Genomic DNA, 23,985 nt, shown 5'->3' with positions numbered 1-23,985 from the left:
TGAGGGATGTATGTCAATGCAAGAAAGACGGAAGATCTACATTTCCCCCAAGCAAAACAGTGCCCTCGTAACAGGAGCAGGGAAGACTGAAGTGCGAACAAAAATAAAAACCATCCATCACTGTTTATTAAGTGCTGCTACTTGAAGGTAAAAGGGATATTGAACTGTTTTTAAATTGGAAGGAATGTAGCTGGACAAAATATTGATGGTAATATTAGCTGGGTGACAAATTTTATTCTTTTGTCCACATTCATCAAAGGAGCAATTTGGAGTAAATTATTTTCTCTATGCCCATACACCGATTTTCCTTCCCTTTTTATTTTTTAAGCACACATGTTTATTAAGGAACGTGGTGTAGGAGGGATGATACCTTCTCGTTCAAGCTCTTCAGACCTTGTGTATGAGTCAAAGGGTCCACAGTTGCTTCAGACCAGGCCAGGCATGGGTCTCCAAGGTGCTTATATAAAATTTAATATGGGCTTAAAAATTGAGGCAGACTGAGTCTGTTCCCACAATTTAAAAGAAAAGGGGTGGGTCAGATTTGATTTCATTTTTAGCTGTGGTTTTCAAGTGGAAGTTCTGAAGCATTTATTTATTTTTCCAAATTTATAGTGTACCCCTTCAGTCCAATGTTCACTGGCTGCTGTCCAATGAAAACATCCAAGTTTCTATGGCAAAACGGGCTGAGGCAGGGAAATGAAAATTGAAAATGTCGGCTGACAATGGGGAGAATTTCAATAAAAATTTAGTTTGAAGTTTCCTTCGCTTCAACGCTATTCAACTTCAAGTCGTTTTTGTTTGCATGAGGTCACGGAAGTGCTGAGGTGTTTCACAACAACCTTACCAGGCAGGCTAGCATACTCAGAAATGGATGGACCCAATCAAAGCCCTGGTGTTTTCAGAAACGCCTACTGTGTGTCCAGAGCTGGTCCAGGGTGTTGGCGTCTCTGTCTTCTCCAATTAGATTCTGGGAATCCAGGTCCTTCCAACTTCAAATGTGCCTTTAGCCAAAATGACATTCTCATTTCTTCTGACGAATCTCATCGTCTCCACCAAAATGCAGTTCATTGAACAACAGAAAGTGATTTGTTTGTAAGTAAATTTATAAACTTAAAAACCCCTTGGACTGGGCTGCTGTAAAGCCAAGTGGATTTTCTTGGATGTCGCTTGACTTACAGAGCTGTCCCACTTCTCAGCTCAATGAGGGATGTTTTAAGGAAGCTGGCCAGAGTTAATCAATCAGTCAGTCAATCAACAAGATTTCAATGAGTCCCTTCCAGGCAGGGAGTCGTGGTAACATTGATGTAGCACTTCATGGTTCCCAGCACACTTCTGCATAGATTGTCTTACTTGCTTCTTATAGGTGGACATTAGTGAGGCTCAGAGCAGTTCAGTGACTTCCCTAAAGTCACACAGCTGTGAAGTAATGGGCTGTAAACCAGCTCTCCCAGAACTTTTCTTCTATACTGCTTGGGACAACTCAAGTCAGCAGTACAGTCGAGAAGTATACATGATCTTGGATGAGCCTTGGGGATGTGAGCTGAGTAAAACCAAAAGCCTGTGTGTGCCTGTCTCAGCATGTGTCACATTCAAGCATTTCAGAAGTAATTGAAAATAATTCTAGTTTTCTTCTAGGCATCTTTCAAGGAGCAGTAAAGTAAGTGAGGGGAATGCAATTCATAAGATTTTTGCATTGTTATTTTGTTCTCCATTCCTTCTCCCTTCCTCGGCTGCCATGAAATCTCTATCCCCTCTCCTCATTCTCATCCTTAAGTTCTCACCTTCTCACTTTTTCCCCTTCTCTCTCCCTGTCTGTCTCTTGCAAACCTTAGCCCTTTCTAACACAATTCCACATCACTCGTCTTCCCACTGGTTATCTGCATCTGGTTAAAGGCCTGCAACTTAGTGATAGGGTAGGGGGGCGGGGGTGGAGAAAGGAGTTGTAAAGGCTCCCCCAGCACCAGTACGACCTTCCTCACGCACGTGTGCATGTATGCCAAGGAGGGGGCAACCCTGTGGACCGAAGGATCAAGATTTATAAAGGAGATGACCTTTGTGTGTGCCCCGAAAGATGGGTAGAACTTAGGTTTCAAAAGCAGAAAATAAAAAGGTACCCGATAGAAGGGAAGGAAGGAACAAAGGGAATAAATTTTAAAACAGAAACGTTCTCTGCCTTCAAAACACAATGATCACACAATAAACAGCCTTATTGAGTGTCTGCTCTCAATAAACATCGAATTCAGTGCTTTAAATCACCCGATAAAAATGCTTCAGAGGAAAAAAGAAATTGCAGTGATCACTTCTCCCCCTCATGGGAGTTGGATGAGTGCCGTGGTTAAACACGTCAACTCTGGAGCCAGAATTCCTGGGCTCGTATCCCTTCTACATCGTCCAATAGCTGTGTGACCTCGTGCAAGTGCCTTACCTCCTTACATCTCAGTTTCCCCATCTGTGTAAAAGGAGGATGTGAGTGATACTCATCTCACAAGCATTCAGTGCATTCATACGTTACAATGAAAGCAACGCATGAATATAATACAGTTAATGCATTGTGAGCACGCAAATGAATTCATACAAGCGGATCGTTGGTCAGCGCCCAGTAAGCATTAGGTAGTTGTATTATTTGCAGTAGGACTCTGCACAGTTCTTTTTGAACTGATCACAATAATAACAACAACTACCACTTATGGAGTGTTGATATGGAGGCATCTCAATAAGAACCCCGTAGGGTAGGGGCCTCCCACGTAGAAGGTTCATCTTGGAAGGTAGGGAATATTTCCTGCTCAGTTTGTAGCTTTGCCAAGTCTGATCCGCTTCTTGGTGGAAAAGGGATATCCTCTGGTTCATTTCCACCCTCCGTCTCCATGGTGGAATAGATTTCCATCTCCATGGACTGGAACAAATGAAAGGTTTCTGTGGGTTTCTTGCTCTCTTTTGCAGTCAACACATGTTAAGACTTGAGCTCATAAAGACCAGGTTTCTAAGAGGTTCTTCTCTTCCTGAAGCACATGGAAATTCGGCATGTGCATCGTAAATGCCAAACAGCCCCAAGAAAGCAGGGTAAATGTTTTAGGAATCCATGCTAGCTGTGCCTTCCCCCCCGCCCCACCCCCACCCCCCGACTGAATTCACCCTAAAGAAAAGCATTTAATCTACCGGATCCTCAGCCGTTTCTTTTCCCTACTAATTAGGGGAAACCCATTTTGACCGTTTCTGAAAGCTTGGCCACAGTTGTGTGGAGGAAAAGGGACAAGCCTTGTTTCCGTATACAATGGGCCTGATTCCTTGTATTTCTGTTTTCACTGAATGGAGTAAATACATTTCCTGAGGCCATACAGGCCAGGTTTTATTCCTGACAAGATTTTCTTATTAGTTATGTAACCCTTCTGGAGACATAGGGAATTTCTCAGAGAAGAAAAAAAAAACCAACCCACAATACTTGACACACTTTAATTATAGCTGGACCATAATAATAACAAGATCATGTGAACTCCGTTTCAGAGTTAAGTTCCAACTGAGATGTAAAAATAAGTGTTGTAAGGCCATGACAGCACAAATCATGGGGATGTTCCCTCTTCTCCCCCATCCCATCTTCTAACACTCAGAAGGAAGCTTAAATGTCCACCAAGAACAGGACAGCTCACCCAGGAGTTATCCACCCAGGCGAAGAAGTGGCCGCTATTTGGTACTGCCAGGCTCTTGTGTTTTTAAGCGTCTATGATGGAAGTTCTCTCTGGAGAGGAACCAATAGGAGATTATATAGATATGTGTGTGTGTGTGTGTGTGTGTGTACATATATATAATCCTTTAAATAAATAATATATATAATTCAACAAATTATATATATATATAATGCCTTAAAATAAATAAATTAAGTGTATATATTAATTTATTTATTTTAAGGAATTGGCTCATGCAGTTGGGTTGGCAAGTCCAAAACCCATAGGGCAGCCTGGCAGCCTAGAGACTCAGGCAGGAATTGATGCTGGAATCTTGGGGCAGAATTTCTGGGAAACGTCCATCTTAGCTCTTTAGGGGCCGCCAACCAATTGGATGAGACCCACCCCCATTATGAGGATCGTCTTCTTTACTGAAAGTCGACTGATTATAGATGTGAAGCACGTTCACAAAATACCCTCACAGTAACACCTGGGTTAGTGTTTGATTGAATAACTGGGTACTCTAGCCCAGCCAAGTTGACATTCAAAACTCACCATCAAAGTCCTGAAACCCTCTTCTGTTTCCTGAATCCTGGGACTTCAAAACCCTCTTGCTGGTCCCAAGAGATCAAAGGGACGTTCTTCCTGATCCCAAGAGATTACCTGAACTGTTGGAGAGCCTCTTCTCATACCTTTCAGGTAGTTTAGCGAATTTAGATTGCTTCCAAGGTGATGCATAGAACTTTCTAGGGTACCTCTCAAGTCTTGCTGCGAAATAATAAACTATTGCCTGGGTTGAAGGGGATAAAATCTCATAGGAAATAGCCTGGAAATGTGGACAGGACTCGGGCCTCTGAGAGTTGGCCTTCACTTCTTTACTAAGTAAAACATGTGGGAGGGATCAATGAGCTTCATGGAAACCGGGACCCACGCAGATTTTCTGACGAAACGAAAACCCTCAGTAGGGTGCACTCTGAATCAGAGAAGGTGATGCTGGAGAAAAAGTCCAAGTCGAGGGATAAAGACTGAGAGGCTCAGCTCACAGAGGCAGGAGTCCTCTCCACCTCTCCAGACTATTTCCTAAGAGACTTGATCACCATCCAATCCAAGCAGTCGTGTATTATTTCTTAGCGAGACTTGGGAAGAACATTAGAAAGACAGGAAAGGTGGGGGTGGGAGGAGAAAGTTCATGGGCCAGACAGGATGTTTCCTAAGTACCTTCCTTTTGCAACGGCATCTCCAGTGGGTGAGCCGGGCTGCCTTTGATTCAGTCCCAGAGAATTCACAGAAACCCTTCATTTCTCAACCAGGCCACCACAGGGAGAGGACGACAGGGTCCTCTTCACACGTTGTGGTGTGGTCTGTCGGTACCTGGGGACAGGGAGCCCTCACCTGGTGGTCCTGCCTCACAGCAGAGGGCCTGACACCTCTTCACTCCTCTGAGCTGACTGCACGTCTGAGTCCAGACTCCTGAGAACTCCTGTTGGGTTAGGGAGGGTTGAGGAACAGTTTGCAGCCATGTAAACTGGGTAAGTGAGAGAACCATTATGATCAACAATGCACACACTCACACACACTCAAACACACACACACACACCAACAGAGAGTAGAACCTGGAAGACACTGGCTGATACTTGCAGAAATCAGTTGCACTTCAGAAACATTTCCAATCAGTGTCTGTGAATTTCAAACCCAAATATAGAGATAATCATGCTTGACTTTTCAATGCATTCCCCACATAGGTTATAAGGGCTTTAAAAAAAAATCTTCTTTTGTATCATGGAAATGAAAAGCTGAGTTCTCTCTCCCTTTCCCCAGATGGCCTATGAAGGGATTTGGGGCCCCAAGGCCCATCGTGACTCAGAGGCAGCTGCTCAGACCCAAGGCTCCCGCAGACCTCCAAAGGAGACTTGAGCAGAGGTTTGGCGGCCCCGAAGAGCTATTCTGTGTTTCTGGCAGTCCACACACACACACACACACAGACACACAGACACACAGACACACACACACACACAGACACACACACACACATACACACTTCAAAAGGCAACTGATGAAGTGTTGTCACAAGGACTAGCTGGAGTAATGTCACGGTGGGTCAAGGGCGAGTGGCTGCACCTGGGGATTAGAGACAAATGACAACGTGCACAGGGTACCTTCTGCAAGGTCCCAAGTGCTCTGCCAGCACTGCACATGTCCACATGACACCCTGTACCAGGGCCCAGAGTCCTTGGTGGAGCCCAGGCCCTGACAGTCCCCCAGCTTCCACCCTCACCAGTCACTCTGCTGACCTTCCTTGGCTCTTTTTATACACCCCTGCTCTCCTGCAAAGCCCATTCTTTTCCAGTTAAGCCTGAGAGAGATTCTGACATTCACAGGTGGTTTAGGGATAAAATTTGTCATAACTTTTCACAATCGAGAGCGTTACAAGGAGAAGAGATATGTCCGAATTTCCAAAAAACGGAAATATTCTCAGGGGCTGAGGTGAAAATGCTACCAGCTCTCCACGTGACGGGGCCCCGTTTGGTCCTGTAATCACAACAGGAAAATGCCGGCATTACAGGGCTGCTGGAGAGCTCTGAAAACAGGACTGGTTTTTGAAACCACTGTTAAGATTGTCCCCCCAAGGGCAAAGCAGGTGTTTCCAGAGCACCTCAGAAACAGGTCTGGGAAAAGCCTCAGCCCCGCATTGAAGGGCAAGTTCCTTATTTTCCATGCACCTGGTATCTTACCGAGCTCCAGTGGGCACCGTTGTAGTTGATACAGGTGCTTTAAATGTCACCTTGCTTTTCTGACATCCAGCCTGTATGTTAAAGGAGTCGGATAGCTGGATGCGTAATGTCTTGTGCCAAACTCTATATCGCAAGAGTCAGAATTCATGCTTAGACGTCTGACTATCGAACCACGCAACTTCAGGATTAGTCATGCTAATGAAAACCATTTGGCCCTGTTTTCTCTGTGAACAAAGCTGTCTGCGTTGGTTCATTGAATCGAGCATCTATCTAGCAATTATTGATATTAAATTGATTTCGTGTTTCGAAAGATGTTTCAGACACCAAACACAGAGCTCCCAGTTTATTTTACAGCTGAACACAGAACATGAATTCCTTCCCGAAGTCATCGGCTCTGGGTTTAACCCCTAAAGTGTAAGCGTTGATCCCTTCTTCACGTGGCGACTTAATTACTAGACGTCGTGCCCTCCTTCCGTGTAATTTATTTTCAGGAAATAAACGGAACACTTTGGGGGGAGGGCGCCTGCGTGGGATCGTTTTTTTTACTGAGGAGAAGGACAGTTTGCTCAATGTGTTCTGGTTCTTCACCAGAAGACCGATGCTGTGGTAGGAACGATATCGCTGTTTTACAGGAAAGTTCTAAAAGGTGTTTTAAGTTGTTTCCCAAAGCACCTCAGTAATTCTCGCAGCATCTCTCAGAGGTATTGCCCAATTTAACAGGGAAGACGTGAGGGAACGTGTACAAGGGGCGAGATAGGCAAGTGAAACACAGAGAGGTGAAAATATTGTCGGCAGTACAGACAGTGATTGAACATGTTCTCCTCCCTCTTCTGTTTTATCCTGTAGGTCAGACTGCATCCTATGTTACGTGATCGGTATTAACATAAACATGGGGGATTAGTTTCATAGATCACGTGGAACGGAGATGACATTTATCTTCACTTTTCAGTGAGTCATCTGATTCGGAGAAGGGTGAAGCCCAGGTTAAAAGAGTTAAGAACAAAATTGGTCCACGAACTACTTTATCTCTTGTTTTATTTTTTGTTGTTGTTTTTCTAAATTGTAATATAAAAGTCAATCTGCCTAGTTTTGTTCACCAAAAAAGGCATTATTATAATCTTGGCCAGCCCCAAGATAGAATATATTCCTAACAAAATCATAGAAGATTAGGACAAACTGTGAAGGACCATGAGTTAGACTTCACTGGGCCTTTCATTCTGACTTATATGGGACTTGAACTAAAAATGCCCCCCTCACCTCCAACTCAAGACCTTAGATAACAAAGCAGAGAGATGGGAACACATTTTGATCAGCTCAAAAACCTGTATTATTAAAAAAATATCTGAAGCAGGCGTGTCACACCAGGAGTGGTGAAATCTCCTTTTCTTTTCGTTTTTCTTTTTCTTAAAAAATAAAGAACTTTAGACGCGGACTAGATGCCTAGCTGTTTGTTCAGTGTGGCTTTGCTGTAATCACCTTGGCAAGCTGAGGGCTGGTGAAAGAAATGGGCCTGATTTCTCTGGTTCTGCTGTATTTCAAGGCAGGATTCTAACGGGAGGGGTGGAGGACTTTTAACTTCAATTCAGGTCAAATGAACAGCCAATACATTCCGACTCATGCATGGGACAAGATGACTTCCCTGGGATTGTGCTGGGCCAGAGGCTTTCCTGGGCCGTTTCTGGGGGTGGCCGTCCTGACCATGGGTTCGACAGGCAGAAGCTGGCATTGGGTTGCTGGTGTCCGAGTCAGCCACTACTGGGCTGCAGGAGCTGCCTTTCTCCCAGCCTGGCCGCGCGACCTTCTGTGCGTCTTCCCCAGGGAGCTGTGGCCATCGCTTTCCCATGCTCCTGGACCCAGTCCTGTGCTCGCTGAGAAAGCCGAACAGGCTCTGTGGCCTCTGAGTGAAGGTCTGAGATGTTTTACTTCCAGGTCAGCTGTTTGACTCCCCGGTCAGCTGTTTGACTCCCCAGAGGAAGTCTTTTATTTTATTTTTTTTTCCGTTAATGGCTGTGTTCCGTTGTCCACTGAGTGGGGAGAGACCATGAACCCAACTCCAACGTCTAGGGCAGGGAAGGCTCATTTGGGTAAAACCCAGTCTCGGGTTTTTGCAGATTATCTGATACTGAGCATGTTGTTTTTCCAGGTCTTCCTTTCCCCTCAAGATCTTAAAATTTTAGTCATTTATTTAATTCTCTGCCTCATCCTGAAAAGAACTTGCGGTGGTTCTTTTGGCTTATGAGAACTTCTTTCAAAGGCATTTTGGAGGGAGAGAAAGCCAATAGCACTGAGAGTTGCAACTGAGTTTTAGGGACTAGATGCAACGTTTATCTTTTTCTGTGCTACCCTGTCTCGTGTGCGCATGTGTGTGCGTGTTGACGCAATAACGCTATGTGTTCTGGCAGAGGAAATGAGCAGTTGAACTATTTTAAAGTTTAGGATCTTTGTAGATATCAAATACCCTCACAGTCGGTTTCTCAGGAACAGTTTTCTTTATTAGAGTCATCCTGATTATATGGTCTCAAGTGAATACACTATGTACTGCAGCAGGCTTTAAGAACAGATCTCATTTAATGAAGGGTAGGAATAAGTATCAAAGATCAACTTCAATCTTTAGAAATGGTCTGGACTTGTACAACACCAAGTAACATAAAACCAGGTTTAAAAAAAAGATAAAGTCTCATCAGTTGTGACTTCTTTGGACAGCTGGAATTTGGCGAGGCTCAGTCGAGGACTTTTGAACCCTGAAAATGAACTCAGGGTCTTGTTTTAAGCAAACTGGGGCTGACTTAGGGGCATCACATGAATCTGCCCCATTCACATCTAGCCTCCTTTTGAACCTGGGGTGAGAAATCCCAATAGCTCAAATGGGGCTTTATGCCTAGCCTCCATTTTTGAAATAAAGTGGTTCAGTTTCATGTCCTGTTTTGGTAATCCAGCCTACTGATCCTATGGTATGGAAGAGAAAGGTTAGAAATGTGGGATGGCCCAGGAAAAGTGCCCAGGGACCGCTTCTGTTCCCCGTGGAGAGGCTGGGGTCTCGATGGTTTCTGGCTCCATCATGAGACTTTTCGCCAGAGCCTTAGTTTTTTGAAAGAGAAAATGAAAGGAGAGATTCTGGTTCTCTACTCATGGGCAGAATGAAAACCGACTAGTTAGTGGTCTTTCTGAGATGACCAGAGTTAATACAAAATGCAATTGTATTCCAGACAATGAAGAAAAGGGGAACAAGTAAAAATCTCTTAAAGGCAGCTAAAAGAAAGGTTTCATTTTTTGGTACTAAGATTTGGAAACCTCCAAAAAGTTAGTCACATCCCACAGAGTGAATAGAGGACTTAGAATCAACAAAGTTTGAATGAAAAAAAAATGGAAATTTTTTTTCTGATTCCTGGAACCTCACGTAGATTATATAGGGCTTGGGTTGAGATTAGACGAATGTAATCATAGTCTGCTCAACTAACAACACTCTGGAATATTATTAGCTTTATCTGAATGTCTTTTGTATCAAATTCTTGACCTGATTTTTGTCCCAGTTTCTCTTTTCTGTCAACTAGGTTTAGTTCTTCCTTTAAGGAAAAAAAAGTTAAAAAAATTCTAATGAAAGCCGGCTGACTCCACTATGAGTAATATAAGGAAATCTGTTTTGGTAAGGGAGCGACAGAATATTGAAATACCTGGTTTTATATTTTTATGTGGGTTTGGCAAATGCAGTCTGAAAGTGGCTAATATGATATCCAACCTGGTGTTAATAGCCAATGATAATTCCATATGTACCACCTGCTACCTGTCAGGTTACACGTTCTTTCTTTTTCCCTTTTTTTGGCATGAAGGTTACATTAGCTGTGAATGTGGGTCTTCATGGCTGGAGTGGAGGCGAGCCGTCATACTCTTCAGATGAAATGGAGCTTTGATGTAATTCTCATCTTGGTTTCTTTTCTGCAGTCACCCTTTCTTCCCAACTCAGCTCTCCCCTGACCCTGCTGTAAACTTTGATGAAGCCCTTAAAAACCATAACACGCCATCCTGAATTTGGAAACTGGGAAGAGAGAGAAGAGAAAGGGAAAGAGAGAGAATGAATCACAAGCACAAACTAGAATGATGTTCGTGGAGGAAAATCCTCCTGCCAAAAAAATTAATTTAGAGAAATTTCCTGGAATATATCTGTGAGGGGAAAAACCCGCCAGCTGGAGATGTGGGTCTGTGAGCTAATTGTTTTACACCTTTGTGTTTAAATGCCCCTAAGTAATTTCTCTTTCCCCCTAAGAACTTGTCAGGAATTTCTCAAAAGCTAACTATACGTGGATCACAATTGTTTCCCCTTTGCTCGCTCCCACTGGTACATAGTTATAAATTGACTGGGCAAAGCTGAAGAAAATACCCCCCAAACGCCAAAACCAAACCACCTGCCTGTCAATACAGGGATTTTGACCGGGGGACCTGTCTGCCTCTTTCCACCTCTAAGATGCTCCCCAGAGAGTCGGTAGGATGCTCGGTCCAACACATGACGGTAGGAAGTGGGGAGACCCTTCCTTTCACTCTGAGTTTAACCATTAAACACTTTTTGGCTTTAGAAAAAGAGACCCGCACATGTTCCCGACTACCGAGCAACCAAATTTCCTCTTATAACCACTCACAATGGGGTATGGGGAGTCTGAAAGACAAGCACAATACATTAAAATGATTTTTCTTGAAAGGTGAAGAGATTATTAAGGATTTCCACTGCCATTCGTATATTTTTTGGAAAGGAAATAATTTTAGCCTCTTATTAATATTATTATTCCAGCTGTTGTTATGTTCCTTCTGAGTAACTCAGAAAGGCACAGAAAGCTCCCTTTCTTTTAGGCTTTTAAAAATCTTCCTGAACCATTTAATCTCTTCAGATGGGGACCAACGGCAAAGGCTATGGTTTGGATCAGAAGAACGGTCCAAATGTCTTATGTGTCCAAACTATCCAAGTAATAACATTGCTTCGCTCAGAAAAATTGCAGCAGCTTTTTCCAGGTGCTTTCAAAATATTCTTCTCACTCTGGTTAGTCATTGCACTAGCCCCAGGAGGTAGCTGTTCTGGGTCCTCCTTCCGGATAAGGAGGAGGGGAGTCTAATAAATGCATCTCAGGGCAGAAGCAGAAGCAGCCCCTCCATTTAGCCCCCGGCATCTGCTCCTGGATGTGGCCACGGGCCTCTGAGGGATCAGTGCACTTTTAAACTTTCTTCTCAAGTCTCAAGCTAGCTTATGTCTTAGCTTTGTCCAAAAAAAAAAAAAAAAAAAAGCAAAGAAATGTTGGCTGGCTAGTAAGGAAGAAGATACACTTGGTTTGGTAATGAACCTGGGAAAATTGTTTCTCATTCTTTTTTTTTAAACATCTTTATCGGAGTATAATTGCTTTACACTGGTGTGTTAGTTTCAGATTTATAACAAAGTGAATCAGCTATACATATACATATATCCCCATATCCCCTCCCTCCCACCCTCTCTATCCCACCCCTCTAGGTGGTCACAAAGCACCGAGCTGATCTCTCTGTGCTATGCAGCTGCTTCCCACTAGATATCTATTTTACATTTGGTAGTGTATATATGTCCATGCCACGCTCTCACTTCATCCCAGCTTACCCTTCCCCCTCCCCATGTCCTCAAGTCCATTCTCTATGTCTGCATCTTTATTCCTGTCCTGCCCCTAGGTTCTTCAGAACCTTTTTTTTTTTTTTTTTAGATTCCATATATATGTGTTAGCATACAGTATTTATTTTTCTCTTTCTGACTTACTTCACTCTGTATGACAGACTCTAGGTCCGTCCACCTCACTACAAATAACTCAATTTCGTTTCTTTTTATGGCTGAGTAATATTCCATTGTATATATGGGCCACATCTTCTTTATCCATTCATCTGTTGATGGACACTTACGTTGCTTCTGTGTCCTGGCTATTGTAAACAGAGCTGCAATGAACATTGTGGTACATGACTCTTTTTGAATTATGTTTTTCTCAGGGTACGTGCCCAGTAGTGGGATTGCTGGGTCATATGGTAGTTCTGTTTTTAGGTTTTTAAGGAACCTCCGTACTGTTCTCCATAGTGGCTGTATCAATTTACATTCCCACCAACAGTGGAAGAGGGTTCCCTTTTCTCCACACCATCTCCAGGACTTATTGTTTGTAGATTTTTTGATGATGGCCATTCTGATCCGTGTGAGGTGATACCTCATTGTAGTTTTGATTTGCATTTCTCTAATGATTAGTGATGTTGAGCATCCTTTCATGTGTTTGTTGGCCATCTGTATATCTTCTTTGGAGAAATGTGTATTTAGATCTTCTGACCATTTTTGGATTGGGTTGTTTGTTTTTTTGATATTGAGCTGTATGAGCTGCTTGTAAATTTTGGAGATTAATCCTTTGTCAGTTGCTTCATTTGCAAATATTTTCTCCCATTCTAAGGGTTGTCTTTTCATCTTGTTTATGGTTTCCTTTGCTGTGCAAAAGCTTTTACGTTTCATTAGGTCCCATTTGTTTCTTTTTGTTTTTATTTCCATTTCTCTAGGAGGTGGGTCAAAAAGGATCTTGCTGTGATTTATGTCATAGAGTATTCTGTCTATGTTTTCCTCGAAGAGTTTTATAGTGTCTGGCCTTATATTTAGGTGTTTAATCCATTTTGAGTTTATTTTTGTGTATGGTGTTAGGCAGTGTTCTAATTTCATTCTTTTACATGTAGCTGCCCAGTTTTCCCAGCACCACTTACTGAAGAGGCTGTCTTTTCTCCATAGTATATTCTTGCCTCCTTTATCAAAAATAAGGTGACCATATGTGTGTGGGTTTATCTCTGGGCTTTCCATCCTGTTTCATTGATCTATATTTCTGTTTTTTGTGCCAGTACCATACTGTCTTGATTACTGTAGCTTTGTTGTATAGTCTGAAGTCCGGGAGCCTGATTCCTCCGGCTCCATTTTTCTTTCTCAAGATTGCTTTGGCTATTCGGGGTCTTTTGTGTTTCCATACAAATTGTGAAATTTTTTGTTCTAGTTCTGTGAAAAATGCCCTTGGTAGTTTGATAGGGATTGCACTGATTCTGTAGATTGCTTTGGGTAGTAAAGTCACTTTCACAGTATTGATTCTTCCAATCCAAGAACATGGTATATCTCTCCATCTGTCTGTATCATCTTTAATTTCTGTCATCAGTGTCTTATAGTTTTCTGCATACAGGTCTTTTGTCTCCTTAGGTCGGTTTATTCCTAGATATTTTATTCTTTTTTTTGCAATGGTAAATGGGAGTGTTTCCTTAACTTCTCTTTCACATTTTTCATCATTAGTGTATATTGTTTCCCATTCTTCAGAAGACGTTTCTATTGTGTATAGAGTCACTATAAAAAATGAAATTGCAATGATAGAAAGCCAAGCTCATTTCAGGTGGCTCCATCCTTTTGGCCTAACAATCTTTTGGCCGCTGATATTAGTGAATTCGCTGAGTGGAAGGGCCGAGGACCTCTCTGTTTTCTCTAAAATTCGATTTCTCTTTGAAGGTTTAATAACTTCCCTGCCAGAACACACATTTCCCACTTTGTCTTTCTAGAATCTCAATTTATGTGGCTATCTATTAAGCATACCTTGGCCTTCTAGATTCCCACCTTGCTTCGAATTTTCTAACTGGTCATCTACCCATACCTTGAGCTCTCCTGATCCTGGTTTATTTTAGGGGTCAAAATTAAGCTTCATGCTTGGTTGTAAAACTGTATGGTCTCATGTTTTCAAGTGCACAGATGCCTACATTTCTTTGAGACTCTACTCTTCAGCATTAAAGAGGGACCCTTCATTGTAATCATTACCAAATGGATACAGTACTAATGGAACTTAATTGTTTCCACTAGATGGATCTCGGGTGTGTTTGGCAGCCAAAATGAAAATGATTCCAAATACCATCAAAGGGGCTTATAAGCACCCAGCATGCACAGAGTGTTTTGATATACAGTGGAGTGTTAATATCATTATCTCTCCTAATACAACATACGGTTACTTTAATCCTCTCCCGCCTCTGTGATCTTGGAAGAGCCGATGGATAGAAGGCAAAGAATAAAACACTATATACAAGGAGACAAAGGGAGAATTAGTCCCCATCCTCTGAATGTGATTTTTTTTGATTGTTTGAATGTTGGCTTCAAATGTGTACCTTTATCAGTACTGACTTCTGCATCTTCCACGCTAGTTTGAGTTTGTATGCGACATCAAACATACCTTTTCACACATGTTCTTTCCAGATTTTTTTTAACACTTACTTAGCAGTTTATAGAAGGAAGTGAATGATCTCCTCAAGCTGCTTACAAATTAAAAAAAAAATCTGTGCTTATTAATTATGCAGGATTAGTCTAATTATAATTCAGCAAATTAATTAGCGACAGAAGGTGTTCTGAAACATTGGAGTACATTTGCATGTTAAATGGAGAGGCTAGTCTGTAATATATGTAAATTTATGCATGGCTTCATAGTTTAATTTAAAAATTTGCAGCTGCATATGGTATGGGAGCAGGTGAAAAGTCAGTTTTAGTTTAATGATGCTAACAAACATTAGATGGTGTCCTGTCTTAGCAAGAGAATGCACTCATATCTGCTAATCTATAATTCTGTCATCAGAATATAATATTACATAGATGCTCACACTCAAGGTCATTAGTGAATGGACCCATAGGTGCAATAGGTATAAAGCTGGAAACTGCAGAGCGAAGGCGAGAATAGGAGGAACCCCAACTCTGAGCTTGGTCTGCTACATTATCCAATATCGCATATGGAGTCAGTTGGCCTTGGTTTCGGGAAAGTAACGCTCCAGCCTGTGTAAAGAGGGGCATCTTTTTGTCTGACTGGTATCTATTCTGTCAGGTGTAAAATAGTTGTCCAACCCTGATTCCCTTTCCAAATATTCACATTTGCACTTCATTTCAATTTCCTAGAGCCGTGGGAAAGTTATTACCGAGTTATGAATTAATGGTAGGGTAGAGAGTTTTACACATTGGCCTCAACCATCTGGCAAAACAGTAAAACCAGCAGACCAGGCAGCAGCAAAGGGCTCTTGGTGTAATTGGTGTTCACTGCTCAGCCTAGCATAGATGAGCTTCACGGGGAGGGCAGAAAGGCGGGAGGGGGAGGGGAAGGCTGCAGAAGGGGAGAAGGGGCACTAAGGAAATAGGATAGTAAGGACCCATTAAGCTGATGGCTGGCTAATAACTTCATTTCTCTCCTTCACCCGAGTAGTCATGGAATCAGAAAGGGAAATAGATTCGTAAACTAATTCTGAAGTCTAACTGCAAGACGTTTTCTGAAGTCAGTCTGCAGCATGTTCAGTTTTGCTCAGTCTTTTTTCTTTCTTGGTGAGAAGGGAGAGGAAAGGATAGGGCAAAGAAGAGGATTCGTGTTAAAAACAACAACAAAAAGAGGAAAAGATGGAACCGTGCGCGTTGCAAAGAGCCCTCCAAAGACATTTTATGAGAACAGTTGGAATTACAAACATGCTCTTAGTGTTGTGTTTCATTCCAATTCAAGCCCAAAGAGTTCAATTATTATTTTCCTTAGTGGTGTCAGATTTTCATCTGAGTGCAAAAACAAGGACTTTTCCTTAGAGAATTTTTTCCCTACAAGCTTCCTGGTGCCAAGTGATGGAATTCAGGAGAGTGAAGACATGTCTGAATACAGAAGAAAAAAAAAATCCCAACATATAACACCAGGTCCTCAGAAACTGTAGTGCGTCGCTAGTCAGAAATAAGTGGAGAATCAAAGTAGCCCCTGTTTTTGCACCTCGGTGGCTGTTTACGGTCAATGCCTTGCCACTTGAGCTTGGGAGACCCTCACTTCGGAAGAAATCATGAAATGACTTGGAAATGAAATCTGGGGCTATGGAATCAGAATTACACAGTGGGGGAAGTCGCTGCCTTCTGGTACCTAAATGAGCACAGCAGATCCCACTCAGGATTTGGTGTTTGGTAACGAAGGGTCTATTGCCAAACTGAAATGCCACTTCCAGGAGCTTGTAATTGGAGTGAATGCTGAACAGAAAATGATTCGGTGGGGCCCACTGCCAGTTAGCGGGTGTACGAGGCTCTGAATTCTTTTGCCTGACCATAGTTTACTGGCAACCGTGATGAGGATTTTTGACCTACCATCTTTTTGTTGTTGTGCTTCTCCTACAATCTGTTGTAATGGATTAATTACATGGGTTTTTTCTTTCCTTTTTTTTTTTTTTAAAGTACCTCTCCCTAAAAATTAAGGGAAGTTCTTCAAGTGGAGTATATACCAGTACTGGAGAGATAAACAGTGCAGAGAGAACCAGGTTTGAATTTGTGGCAAGTCCCCTCTGGTATAGTTCTGTTTGGAAAATGGGCCATTTTAAAGTGTGGTGGGGGGAGAAGGGTCAATTCGGGGGAGGGGGGCGTAGCGAGTGGTGACATTACCAGGCATTTACCCAAAGACTTTGCATGGATAACTAATCCTCACTACCGGCCTACGAGGTCATGTTACAGAGGATGACACTGAAGGTCCCTGTTGAAATATTAAGCAACAACAACAACAATAATAATAACTACAAAAGCCTTGACATCATCTGGAAATGGCTTGATAGGGACACCACCCAGTGAGGTGTCACATGGACTGAAATTATCTGCCTTCAAAGGAATTCGCTTGCTGGTCTATTTAAAAATCTCCAGTGTAGCAGACTCCCCTCCGTCCCCTGGGTAATGCTTTCAAATTTTAGCTTTGGTGACTTAGTCTCAAAAAAATTTTCCAAGACTTAATTCAACTTCTTATTGTTACACTTTTGACTTCCAGCTTTTTTTCCCTCCATAGTCTTGATGGACGAATGACCTTGCATCTTCCTCATCCACTCAAGCAACGTCTTACACTCTTCTTGTAGAGACTACAGCCATGTGGGCCATGCCCTCTTGAGACCATGTGGGTTCTTGAGGTGTCTTGTTTTCCAAGTATCTGATAGACTTGCTTATCTTCCTCTGCAGAATCCAATACAGCCACAGAACTTCTAGAGAACACAGTCCCTGATAGGAATGATAGACATTGTTGTTGGTTTGCTTGTTTTGTCTTGTAACGTGAGGAGTGACCCCATTTTTATTTACAGAGAGTAAGATGTAGACAGCGACATGATCCCCTGTGTACATCCATGAGGCACTCACTGGTCTCCTGAAAAAAAGAGCTGCTTGGCAACATGTTCCATCTTTTCCTTCAGAAGAAACTTGGCCAAGCTCCCACCTTAACCATGTTTTCCTGAGTCAGACAAACCTGAGGTCCACTCTGGGCTCTTCCACTTACTAGCTGTTTGACTTTGGGCAAGTAATCTAACCTTTATGAGTCTTGATTATCTCCTCTGTAAAATGGAGATGTTATTTCTCCTACTCTCAGAGTTGGGGCGATTAAATGAAACCATACATGGCTAATAATATGAAGTCAATGAATAGGGGCTATTTATTTATTATTATCATCATTATCATAATTAGACTTTGAGCCAAGGGGAGTTAGAGGGATTGAATGTAATCAGAAGTAAGAAAATATATTCCTTAAAAATTTTCTGTAAACTTAAATCTTTCAGATCTGAAATGGGCTTTCATTGGAATCGTGCAGGTGAATAAGCTTCTGTGGTAATACAACCCTTTAGGAATGTCTGTAGAGAGGAAAGATGCTGTACTTACTCTGTTTGTGTACCTATATTTACATTTGAAGGAGTCATTTAAATAAGTGGATTGCATGGAAAATCAGCTTATAAAAATGAGTATCTGATTTAAGCTTAAATAAACCAGTCAGTCAAAACGTTTAAATTATCTCCTCTTTCCATGGATCTTCTTGGGTCTTTGTACCAACTGCCATCGTACCAAGCAGATTGCAGGTAGCAAGCATTCTCAGATGTCCCATTGTCACGTTTTTTTTGGGGGGGGGTGTAGCAAGAGCCAACTCGAAGTTTGACCTCCCACAGTCTGTTCTTTTTTGTGGACTTGAGTGAGAGTCTTCACAAGTCCTTAAGAGCTTCAGGGCCCTTTCTAACCTTGGGCTGCCACCTCAACAATCCACAGATTGATCAAGGGCACGTCATCTTCTGGCCAAGGCCGGGGCCCACTGCTGTCCTTCTCCTTATTTGGGCTGTCTGAATTTGGATTCTGTTGGCGGCTTTGGGGGGGAGGAAAACGTGTTCCCTCTATTGTCAGAAGGTTCAAAGAAGATGTTACAATTAAGACCTAGATTAAAGCTAGGACATTATCTTTGTGTTTTACACTGGTCTCAAGTGGAAACCGATCACTTAGGGGTTTTCCTACCATCTCAAGCAGAGTGAGCTGCCATGAAGGCTATTCTTAAGAGTAAGAAAATGGCCCCATGGATGTGACCATCCAACACGGCTTCTCCCTCTGCCCGTAAAGACTGTAAGCTTGAAAGAATCCTGGGAGAAGAGAGGTAACTGCCCATTTCTTTCAAATATGATTTTATGATTCAGCCCATCCCAACATTTGGTAGTTCTCACAAATGATATGAGAGAGTGTTCTAAGAGAAAGGATTATTTTCTTTTCAGAAGTATGCACGAACAGTGGAAGGCAATTAGATTTTAATTTATTGAACTCTGGAAAAGGAGGTTTAGCAGTTAATCCAGATGAAATGTGTCTTCCTCAAAAATCAATAGACATAGACCTTTAAGCACCTACATGGTTTATCAACTCTATATATGGCTCAGCCTTTAGTGATCCAACCTGCATATATGGCCGTTGTGGCAGAAAGAGAACCAGATACAGCATCCCCGTTCTTGGCCCTTGGAGAGTGTGGGGATGTTCCCATCTCCATGGGGTATAAGATGTGGCCATGTCATCACAGAAGCTGTTTCCAGGGTAGATGGAAGTAGAATTTTTTTTAAGGGAATAAGGAATGAAATTTCAAAGTGAAAGGTACTTTACATGTTATTTTGCATAGAGTATGGCTCTGCATAACAGTAGCTGTTACTAGTGCCAAGTTCACATTCTTTTGATATACACTCCTATCTAATTTTTTTCTTGAAAGAAGACTCTGTGCCTTCCACAGTGCTTTCCAAAAGATTTTCTGTATTATAATTTTTTAGAAGGCGCTAGATCTTGGGCTTCTAATTGGAGGTCAATTGAATGGCTTCTTCCACAATTCTGGAGAAATAGTACACTGCGTTTTGTACTAGATCATTGGCTATAATCTCGAAGTCTGGCATGAATATAAAGTAGTTACCCTTCCTGTGATTTAGAGATTCCCCACTGACCCCACCACTGGACCTGAACTCTGCACCCTACTTGTACATCTAGTTTGAGTCTCAGTTTTTATTTGGGGTGGGCTCAGGACATGTCTAGAGCCACCTAGGAGCTTTTGTGTTCTTGAACAATGCCGAGTGTTCTAATATTCCAGAGATTAGGAGGAGAAGAGATTTCTTGGGTACTAGGTAATCCTCTGGGATCTTATTCAGACCCGTATTCAGGGGTCTCCAGGCTCATCTCAGAAACTGAAGAAGCATTTTTCAAATAGTTTGGTTGTGTGCTCCATGAGGGCAAGATTTTGTCCATCTTGTTTGCCATTCTGCTGATCCTTTCATACTCCACACTTAATAATCGGCCAAATGAGTACATGAATGAATTCATCAGGGGGTTTCAGTGGTAAGGATTTCCTTCCACGCCAACTATCTTTGACCTCATGTTTTCCTTTTGGGATACTACAGTCCTCTCTCTCCCTCGCCAAGAAACCAGAATCCTTCATGGGTTTTTGGGGGTTGTTTTTGATTTTTTTCAGACTATGTTTTCTGAAGTTTCTTTTTAAACAGTTATATTGAGATGTAGTGTACATACTATAAAGTTCACCCATTCACAGCGTATCATTCAATGGCTTTTACTATACTGAGAGAGTTGTGCAACCATCACGACAGTGTAATTGGTGCAGGAAACACAGAACGCCCGGTGGAACTTGCTGCCAGAAAGACCCAGGTTCAAATCCTCCTTTCTGCCGCTGACAAGTGGTGTGATCTTGGGCCAAATTTCTTAAATTCTTGGCGCCTTTGTTTTTCCTAGCTGTGAGAGGGTTCGTCACTCGTACAGTTGTGAGAAATAAATGAGGCGTTGGATATCAAGCACATAGCTCAGAGTGTGGCATGGAGCTGACCTTTGGCAAACCTTCTTTCCCGCACTCGGTGACCCCTGTACCCTTCAGCTTCTGGACCACACAGGATGGTAAGCAGGGACAGAGATGGCTCTGATCTGTGATATTCCTGAGCTACCTTCTCCTGCTGCTGAAGCACAGAGAAAGGATCCTAAGAGAGTGGTGCCTCTCGCTCAACAACCGGCCCATCATCCTCTGGGTCCCACCAGCTCTGGCCAAGGCATCAGCCAAGATGCCCCACTTTCCACCCATCAGCTGTCCTCGCTTATTCTTCGATCGGGGGGTTTGTTCTCTCTTTCAGAAGCCCCCCGCACACACCCCCACTTGGACTTCAGTAAGTCACAGACTTTTGTTTCCAGTGGTTTCTTCTTCCAGTGTCCCCATTTCTGGAGGGTTGCCAACTCTACATTTTTCTTTGCAATCATAGAATAATAAGGTTGGAAGAAACCCTAGAGATAATCCAGTGAAACCTTCCTTTTAACAGTCAAAGAAACTGAGGCCTAGAGGAGCAAAGTAACTTGGTTACATAGTTAGTTGGCAGCAGGTCAAGACTAGTACGCTGTCAGCATTTAATAGATATCAGTGCAGTGAAGGACTGCCTTTGGGTCTGTTCTGTTGCCTCACTTGACCCAGGAACCAGAGTGAAAGCTGAGGGCTTGAATTCAGATTTGGACCCCACTCTCTATTCCTCTTTCTCTAATAAAACAAGGACATACCTGGCGCCGTTAGCATTCACTCTTAAGGGATGAGATCAGAAGCCTTGTAGAGTGTACCATGCTAAGTGGTTAGAATATTTCTGGAATCAACACTGTTTGGAGAAAGTGAAAATTACAACTTCCATCCTGATGAGTCTCCGCACATTTGGGCTGAACCTTGTAATTCATTTTAGTTTCCCGTTGCTGAGTGGAGAGAGCTGACATTTTCCAGGCTTCAGAGGGATCTAGACCCAGGAGATTTATTCCCTGCAAGTTACCCTGTGGTTAATGGATGGGATGGTTAGTAGAGGGTTCTGTACCAAGCCCCTGAGCATAGAGGGTGGAGGGGCTGAAGGGGAGGAAAGTGGGAGACATCAGTAAAAGGAAGAGAAAAAAAATGGAGATGTCAGTAAGCCCCAGAATTCCTTTAAATTGATTTCTAGGTCCACATCTAAAATACGCAGGTCATAATTTCTGGTGCTAGCCATTTAGAAGTAGCTACGCCTTCTTTTAGAAAGTACTATACAATGTAAGAGAATTTTCTTTCTCTCTCCCCCTCCTCCCTCCCTCCTCCACCCCTCGCTTCCCCTTTGTGAACAGGATGTTATATCCTTAGTGTGCAGGGGGCTGGGTAGGTTCCAAACTCAGACCCCAGGCCCGCAAAAGAGTCAACACTGGGTGTTTTCTAGCCAAAGAACTGTTAAGGGTCGTAATTTAAAATGAATAAAGCCTTTCAGCGGGCCCCTTCTTCCCCTAAATCAATTTGATTTTGTGTAAACATTTATCTCCTTTGCACTTTCATACCATTCATATAATAATGCCTTCATGAACATTAATGTTTTCAACAGGTACATTTTTGAGAAGGTGAGGGGGGTGGGTAGGTGAGGGGAAGTATAACACACAGAATGCTTTCTAAGGAGTCCAGTTGTGCTAAAACTTGCCCAAAACCAAGGAATTTGTGAGAAAAAGAAAATTTGGTTTTAGCAGGGGAAAAGATGTAAATCACTCATGGGGGAGGGGCGGGTGTTGGAGGGCAAAGGTGGTGTGAGGGCAGGGGTTATTGTTTGGAAAGAGACCCAAGTGAGGAAAAGGCCAGTTTTAAGTCTTTTGTGAGAGCGTCTCCAGGCATTTTAAGTTGCTGTAGGTGACCCCCGCTAGGAAGGCACAAGTGAAAGAATGCTTTGCCTTAAGAAAGAAAATGTTTGAATTTTGACCAATCTGTTCTTAAATACAAGCAGCTCTCCTTTCTAACGCGCTCCGGCTGCTCTGGACAGACGGCCCCCTGCACTTTCGAAAGCAGGGGCAGCCTGTGAATGTGAACGCCGCATAAAGCAGCAAGGAGTGCTTCTGCCTTGTTGTTCTCTGCCTGGTACCTCGGATAAAGGCCCTGGACACCTTCATGGCCCAGGAAGCAATGCTTAGCCCCCACCCCCACCCCCCAGTAAGGATGCAAAGAGAGAAGTGAAAAGCAGATGCTATAAACTTATGAAAAGAAGCATTTAGCTATTCTTTCCAGATTCACACCCAACCTTATTTATAGATAGGGGTCAGGAACACTTGGCCAAATATTTTTAGCAAATCTAGAGAAAATGCTCTGAAAGGGCAATTCCTCTTCTCTCCTCTTTCATCATTTACTGTTTATCTCCCCATCAGGTTTTCTTTTTTTAAGTGCTAAATACAATTAATTGGCGTGCTCTCTAATTCTTTCGTGTGATTGTTAAAGAAATAAAAATAAACAGAAGGCCACCACGACGGCATCTCACCAACCGTTGCTTTAAAATAGAATTTTTGGAAGCATTGTTGATTTCTACTTATTTTTGTTGGTAAATCCTGGGGAAAAAATGTATATCTTTTCCTTTAAAGTTCTAATTCAAGGCGTGGATGGTAGAGTTCTGAAGGGACTTTGGGACTGCGGTAAAATTTCGTTGTCATAGTAACAGAAAGGGAAATAGGCCTTGCTCACCTGGGACTTTAACGCTGCAAAAGCTGGTTTTTTTTTTTTTTTTTTTTTTTTTAAGGAAAAGGACTCTGCAAGTGAAATAAATGAAAAACTTATTGTATTTCGAAACAACATTCCAAACATTAAATAGGTAAATGGCTGAAAAGACCACTTCTGCCATTTTTCTTGGTTTCTGTACTCATCTGATCAAAGAAGCCCAATTTTAAAAGTGCACAAAAAAGGTTATCTAGGAGAATATTGGCTTAAAAATATGTCTTACAAGTGATAACCTCAGACCATTATTCTGTGCCTTTGTATATTTCTGGATAATCTATAGAGGGTCTGAAAGGACATTCACACTTGTTATTAATCATAAAACCCCCAGCATATACCTGCACAGACTGACTGTCTTTGGACAGTAACATTATTTTCTGATTTTATATCCACCAGTTGAAAATATCAGGCCCCCTTTGTGTGTGAGGGTTAACGTGTGAGGCATGTGTGCATGAAGATGTGTGTGGCCAGCGGAAAGCCACATACGTGACGAACCCTGGGATTCTGGGCTCAGTCATGCCACTTTTAACCCTCTGGAGCAAGCTAATTTTGTACAGCAGGAGTCACTGCTGCTTGTGAAGCCTTTTTTTCTTCTTTTCTCTCTCTCTGTCTCTGTCTCTCTTTTTTGGAGAGAGCATGCCCTAGCCACTCGGGGGCGGGTGTACAAACCAGAGCCCAGCTTGTGAGCCACTTCGCAGCCCTCAACAGTGATGGAGCCAACTTGGGACCAAAAACATCCAAATTTGCGAACTGCAGTGGGTCAGCTACGTTCCTTCACAGGCA

General features: G+C 42.5%; 1 protein-coding gene across 6 annotated transcripts in view; it reads left to right on the top strand.

Annotated features, from left to right (window-relative positions):
• Positions 1-23,985, top strand: part of EBF2 (EBF transcription factor 2) — a 191,462-nt gene that overhangs the window by 110,848 nt on the left and 56,629 nt on the right. The window lies entirely within an intron of this gene.

Source organism: Delphinus delphis, chromosome 6, assembly GCF_949987515.2.
Source record: "Delphinus delphis chromosome 6, mDelDel1.2, whole genome shotgun sequence".
Taxonomy (NCBI): Eukaryota; Metazoa; Chordata; class Mammalia; order Artiodactyla; family Delphinidae; genus Delphinus; species Delphinus delphis.
The sequence above is the reverse complement of the archived record's forward strand: the minus strand, read 5'-3'. Positions and strand labels throughout refer to the sequence as shown.